At 36.2% G+C, this 7,521-nt stretch overlaps 1 non-coding gene across 1 annotated transcript; it reads left to right on the forward strand.

Annotated features, from left to right (window-relative positions):
- The first annotated feature begins 6,231 nt into the window (after positions 1-6,231).
- On the forward strand, positions 6,232-6,304 carry TRNAK-UUU (transfer RNA lysine (anticodon UUU)). Its single transcript has one exon. It is a non-coding gene; the product is annotated as a tRNA-Lys (tRNA).
- Positions 6,305-7,521: the final 1,217 nt, after the last annotated feature.

Genomic DNA, 7,521 nt, shown 5'->3' on the forward strand with positions numbered 1-7,521 from the left:
GGCATAGGTAGTTCTTGTGGATTCTCAGTGTACAATCAAATAACGAACTTCCAGATGAGGTTGAGGATTTTTCTGCAGAGCAATTGACAGGGACCAGAGCCTCAAATCAACCTCACCACCACTTACCAAAACTCCTTGGAATCCAATTATGGTTTTATAGTAGGAGGAGAGCTTAGATGTAAAAAGATGCCAAGGCCAGATCCAGTGTTCTTTCCATGAACATTCTGGCCGGGTGGAAGCCAAGAACGGAAAATGGGATACAGATCTAGAGTTTACAGAGTGAGGTCATTTTGGGAAGTGAGAACAAAGGGAAGAAACAAAGCCTGGAACTCAAGACTCCAATATGCTAAAATAAGGTTCTTCTTACTGAATTAGAATTACTCATTTTTTCCCTTTGCTTCAGGCTCTAACATGGCTTGGTTGATCCTGTCTTTATTTAAAAATGTGGTATTTTGTTCATCATGCATTTTTAGGTGTTAATTTTTATTTTTCTCAAAACTGGTATCGAACTATTATCTTGTTTAGTGAGGTTTTGAGCACACCCTTAAATTTGGTGTCCACATATTCTAGTCCTGGCCCTGGGAAAGAGTAAAAATAGTGCAGGAATGGACAAAAGACTGCACTGATTTCAGAGTTTGGAAGGAACTGAGCCAAGAGAGAAGGATCAACACTTAAAACTCTTTCTTGGTCCACCACTCGCCGTCTGCTCCACTTCACTGACTCACCTCATGGCCCCAAATTGGGGTGGCACCATTACTTCTGATCCCCTCAACCATCTTGATTAAACTATGTAAAATCTATTTTCCTTCGTGTTCTGAAAATGTTAGAAATTACAAAGAACTTTTAGTAGAAACTTTTATAGAAAAATAATAACACAGGGCGCCTGGGTGGCTCAGATGGTTAGGCATCTGCCTTTGGCTCAGGTCATGATCCCAGGGTCCTGGGATGGAGTCCCACATCGGGCTCCATGCTCCTTGGGAGCCTGCTTCTCCCTCTGCTTCTCTGTCTCTCTCTCCCTCTCTCTCTCCGTCTCTCATGAATAAATAAATAAAATCTTAAAAAAAAAAAGAAAAATAATAACACAAACACCAAGTCATAGGGAAAGTTAAGTTTAAAGTGTTTAAAGTACACATATTTGACACTCCTCTGGTCTCCCCCTCCATATCATCAGTGAATAAATTTGGCTCCATTGTCACGGATTTGTTCTGGTATGCCACTTTCAGTGTACATGTGACTGGTTGTTGAGTTTTTATAGATTTTAAGAGAATCTTTGCCCTTACTCTGAGAATCCTGAATTAAGTAAAAAATCTGCAGTGGCAGGGTATATACAAAGGATGTATAGTCTTAAATGCCTCAATTAAAAGGAACAAAAAATGAAAATAAAGACAAGTATCAGAAGTATTTTTACTATGCTGTGCTCAACACTTTGAACATTTCTTACACAAAATAAGGACAACTAGACACTCGAATGTTTATTGAAAACTTATTGCAGTTGTATAAGTGGAAATCTACAACCATTTAATTACCTTACAATGGTATGGCTGGTTTTTAACTTTGTGAATGTGAGTCTGAAAAAGTGTCGGCTTGTATTCAATGAGATGTATCTGAACTGTATATTGTTTTTCTTTTTTTGGTACAAAATATATAAACAAGTACATGTTTTAATTACAAATCTAACTAATAATAGCTTCTGTTTCTACTGAAATGCACTTGTGTAAAGGAATAATTTGTCCAGAAAATTATTTAAATATCCCCAAAGTACCCAATTTAAATGAGGTTACCACATTTCATAAAACATCTTTTGCATTTAAAGTTAATTACAGTGCTTTATAGAAACACTTTCCATCCCAAAAGACACCATTAATAAACTATGAAAGGGAGACAAACTCTGTGATTTCAGAATTTCTACCTCAAATTCTTTGTAGTATACCAATCCCAACCTTTTATTTTATCAAAATAAGGGTTAACGGTTTACGGTTTCTTCCACTCTATAATGTTTACAAAGCAAAATTTCTAATCAAGAAAAGAATTTGTAAATTTCATACCTGGAATTAACCTACGGTAAAATAGTAACTTTATGGCAATGAGCTATCTGTCTTTTAATAAATACAAATTAAGAGTGAACTTAACAACTTGGGAAGACCTAATGTTGGGAAGGAAATAAAACATTGGCTTCCTATGCTAGGATAGATTCAGAAACGAACATCTTAGTATTTCAAACTTTCTTTTATGACTTTATGGATATTTTTCAAAATAAAAAAATATTTTCATACACATTAAAGCCTATAATATAAAATTGGTAGCAATTAATAGCTTCTTTCTTAGTCTCTCCATATAAATAATCAATGAACCAATTAATGTACCCCTATTCTGTAAAGCCAAATGGTCAAAGCATTTGATTAGATTTAGCATTTTTGGAAAAAAAAATCACTCAAACATATAAATACTTATTTTAATACTTTTGGAGAATTATAGAACTATGAAAGAAAAATTTTAATTCTTGTACTTTTTATTATTAGAGAGTTCTAACACATTAAAAAGTATTTTTCTTTTTAACTCCTCTAAGAATAGTAATGTGCAGAAAAAGATTAGAGATTTTTGTTATGCAAGCAAATAATTGTGCTTCAGACTGGAATTGCTTTTGAATTTATGTTATTTTTCCCTCTAAAGAGAAACCAGGAAGAAGAGAATCCTGTAAAACTAATAAACCATCCCAGGTGCTTTCAAATGATTCCTTTTCATACAAGAACTTGTAAGCAATCACACTATGGTGTGGGTGGGTATCTTTCCTTCACTTCTCTTCTGGCAGACCAGGTGCAGTTATCTAGAGAAGGTCTACATGGGGAAGGCAAAAGGAGAAAGAAACATAATAAGAAATGCTATCCAGCAGACCAATTTACCCATGCTTAATTTTTTTAATAGATAATGAGTTATGAAAATTTACCAAGGTTTTTCAGCACTGAGAGCAATTTTATATTTTCTTACCTTTCAATATAGAAACAGCACCTCTATTTCTTCAAGTCTGAATTTATGTTATTGAAGAAATTTTTTTTCATTTATTTATTTTTCACCTAATAATCTCTGCTCAGTGACCCACATTAGCAGTCTCGGCTATTTTTCTTAATATATTGGATTCTGATTCTTGATATTTATACCAGCTAAGAGAATTTATTTGGAGCAGGCCAATAAAAACATATCAGAACTAGTATCTTTTTTCAAGTAGGCTCCATGTCCAACCTGGAGCTTGAACTCACAATCTCAAGATCAAAAGTCATGCTCGGGGTGCCTGGGTGGCTGTCAGTTAAGCATCTGCCTCTGGCTGGGGTCATGATCCCAGGGTCCTGGGATTGAGCCCCACATCAAGCTCCCTGCTCAGTGGAAAGCCGGCTTCTCCCTCTCCCTCTGCCTCTCCCCCTGCTTGTGCTGTCAGTCAAATAAATAAAATCTTAAAAAAAAAAAAAGTCACATGCTCTACTGACTGAACCAACAAGGCACCCCCAGAACCAATATCTTAATTTGGGGTATTTTAACAGATAAAATGGTCCCTAGAAATCTTTTAATGGGGGCACCTAGGTGACTCAGTCGGTTAAGTGTCTGCCTTCTGCTCAGGTCATGATCCCAGGGTCCTGGGATCAAACACCGCATCAGGCTCCCTGCTCAGCAGGAAGCCTGCTTCTCCCTCTCCCCCTCCCCCTGCTTATGTTCCCTCTCTGTGTCTCTCTCTTGTCAAATAAATAAATAAAATCTTTTAAAGAAAAAAAAATCTTTTAATGCTATAAAACTATTTAATAATTAATACTTAGCAATAGGTTTTAAATATATGGTAGGGCAGGCGCCTGGGTGGCTCAGTTGGTTAAGCAATTGCCTTCGGCTCAGGTCATGAACCTCGAGTTGCAGGATCGAGTCCCACATCGGGCTCCCTGCTCAGCAGGGATCTGCTTCTCCCTCTGACCCTCCCCCCTCTCATGTGCTCTCTCTCTCTCTCTCATATAAATTAATAAAATCTTTAAAAATAAAAAAACCAAATATATGGTAGGGCAACATATAACTAATTTTTTAAAGAGAAAAATGGATCTTTTATAGGAAGATAATCATTGGTATCAAGGTTTCCCTCGGCAATTTGTTTTGGCCCCCTTCTGAAGACATGAAGGCAGCCTCTCGGTTCATTTTTGGAAGCTTCCATGTCCTTAACATTTCACTTTCCTAACAGTCATGGTGAGGTGTCAACTATAACGAATTTAGCATTAAAAATTGCAGGTATGCCTCTTCTAGAAATCAACTCAGACTGCCTAAATTTAGAACATAAAAATGAGATGGGTTTCTTGCTTATCAGATTAGCAAAGGTTACAAACATTGATAATACCCATGTAGGCAAAAGTGTGTGGAATAAGCATTCTCACAACTTGCTGTCGGAAATGTAAGGTGGTGTAGCTTTTCTACAGAGCAATTTACTACTAGGTATCCATGTTTAAAATATGCACAGCCCAGAGGCACCTGGCTGGCTCAGTTGGTAAAGCAAAACAACTCGGGATCTCTTGGGGGTCATGAGTTCAAGCCCCACCATGGGCATAGAGCTTACTTAAAAGACAAAAAAATGCATAGCCTAGAGGGTTCTTAAATGATGTTACAAGGAGCTCTGTGACCCTTCCTCCTGATGAAACCACCTTAGCTGGTGAAAAAAAATTTTTTTTAAAGTTTATTTATTTATTTATAAACTCTACACCCAACATGGGGCTTGAACTCACAACCCCGAGATCAAGAGTCGCATGTTCTTCTGACTGAGCCTGCCAGGTGCCCCTAAAGTTTTAAGAAAGTATTTAAAGGGGTGCCTGGGTGGCTCAGTTGGTTAAGCACTGGACTCTTGATCTCAGCTCAAGTCCTGATCTAGAATTGTGATTTCAAGCCCCACATTGGGTTCCACATTGAGCATGGAGACTACTTAAAAAAAAAAAAGAAAAGTTTTTAAAGTCTCTGGAAATTGTCTGAGGGAATAGAGCAAATGGTGAAACACTAATTCAAGTGTTGTAAATGAAATGTTTGTATGCCCCCAAAATTCATATATTGAAACCTAATTGGCAATGTGATGGTATTTGGAGGTGGGGCCTTTGGAAAGTGAGTAAGCCATGAGGGTAGAGCCTTCATGGCTGTGATGAGTACCCTTATAAAGTAGAATCCAGAGAGCTCCTTATCCCCTTCCACCATGTGAGAAGACAGATATCTGTGAACCAGCCTCCAGAATGTTGTTCATAAGCCACCTAGTCTGTGGTATTTTGTTAAAGTACCCCGAACAGACTAAGACACCAAAAAAATCCACTAATGACAAAAACTGGAAATGGTAAATAAAAAGGCTAATATAAAAACTGTACATATAAACATGTATTTCTTCTCCTTCCTTCTCTCAGCCTTAAAGGACCTAAAATTGTAGAAAGTAATAATTTTAACAAACTTGTATGTGTAACATAGATGTAATGTGTATAACTACAGTGAAATTAAAAAGAGAGAGAGAATACAGCTATATAGGTATTTCTGCATCTCATGGACTTAAAAAAAAGTATAATCTGAAGTAGATTCTGATAAATTCATATATTGTTTAAGTCCGAGAGCAATCACTAAGAGAGTAAAAGAGCAGATACACGGTTGACCCTTGAACAACATGGGTTTGAACTACACAGGTCCACTTATACATGGATTCTTTTTTGATATGATACTATAAATGTATTTTCTCTTCCTTATTATTATTTTTTTAAAGATTTTTATTTATTTATGAGAGAGAGAGAGACAGACAGACAGAGAGCGGGGTGGGGTGGGGGGAAGAGCAGAGGGAGAGGGATAAGCAGACTCTGCACTGAGTTGTGGATCCCGACATGGGTCTCAATCTCACAACCCATGAGATCATCACCTAAGCCAACACCAAGAGCCAGATGCTCAACCAACTGAGCCACCCAGGTGCCCCTTATGATTTTCTTAATAACATTTGTTTTTATATAGCTTACTTTATTGTAAGAATACAGTATATAATACATATAACATACAGACTATACGTTAATCAACTGTGTTTATATTATCAGAAAGGTTTCCCATCAACAGTAGGCTATTAAGTTTTGGGGGAGTCAGAAGTTATACATGAATTTTTGACTACACAGGGGGTCAGTGCTACTAACCTCCATGTTGTTCAAGTGTCAACCGTATATCCAACTATATCAATAATAACATTAAATGTGAATTTGGGTAGCCTGGCTGGCTCAGCTGGTAGAGCATGTGATTTTTGATCTCAGGATCATGAGTTCAAGCCCCATGTTGGGTGTGGTGCCTACTTAAAAAAAAAAAAAAGTGAATCACTGACGATCCATTCAAAAGGCAGATCTTGTCAGACTGAGTAAAACAAAACAAATATGATCCAACTGTATAAAAGACACGCTTATATATTCAAAAGTCAAATAGGTTGAAAGTAAAAGGATAGAAAAAGATATGCAAACAGCAACCATAAGACAGCTTCAGTAGATATACTAATGTCAGATCAAACAAACTAAGACAAAAATAGTTGTTAGAGACAGACATTTCATAATGATAAAATGGGTCAACTGAGGAAGATTTAAGAATTATGAAGATATACGCACCTAACCATAGAGCCCCCAAAATACATGGAAGCAAAACTGACAGAATTAAAAGGAGAAACAGATGATTCAACAATAGGATGAAGTTAGAAATCAATAGCAAGTAAATTTGAAAAATTCACAAATATGTGGGAATAAACTACACGCTGCTGAACAACCAATGGATCAAAAAAGAAATCACAAAGGAAGTAAGAAAATACTTTGAGATGAATATGAAAACTTATGGGATGTAGCTGAAGTAATGCTTAGAGGGAAATTTATAACTCTAAACAACTGTATTAAAAGAGAAGACAGATCTCAATCAATAAGGTAACATTTCACCTTAACATATTAGAAAAAGAAGAGCAAATGAAACCTAAAGCAAGCAGAAAAAAGTAAGGATTAAAATAGAAATAAATGAAATAGAGAATGGCAAAACTATAAGGAAAAAGAACAAACCCAAAGTTGGTCCCTTGAAGAGATCAACAAAATTGATGAATCTTATCTAGACTAAGAATAAAGAAAAATTCAAATTACTAAACTCAGAAATGAAAGTAAAAACATCATTATTGACCTTACAGAAACATTTTTAAAAGATTATAAGGAAATAGTCTGAACAACTGTGTACCAAAAAATTAGATAACTTAGATGAAATGAACAAGTTCCTAAAAAGATACAAGCTGCCAAAATTGCTCAAGAATTAATTTAAACTTTTTTTTTTTTTTTAAAGTACACTCTACACCCAGTGTGGGGCTTGAACTCAAGGCCTCGAGATCAAGAGTCACATTTCTACTGACTGAGCCAGCTGGGTGCCCCAGAAATAAAAAATCTGAATAGGCCTATAACAAATAAAAATGATTGCATTAGCAGTTTAAAAAACTTCCCACAAAGAAAAGCCCTAGGTATGATTTCACTCTTATGTGGAATT

The sequence above is a fragment of the Eumetopias jubatus genome, unplaced genomic scaffold (genome assembly GCF_037043125.1).
Source record: "Eumetopias jubatus isolate StellerSeaLion01/CBP00866 unplaced genomic scaffold, mEumJub1_p1.0 scaffold_2, whole genome shotgun sequence".
Lineage (NCBI taxonomy): Eukaryota > Metazoa > Chordata > Mammalia > Carnivora > Otariidae > Eumetopias > Eumetopias jubatus.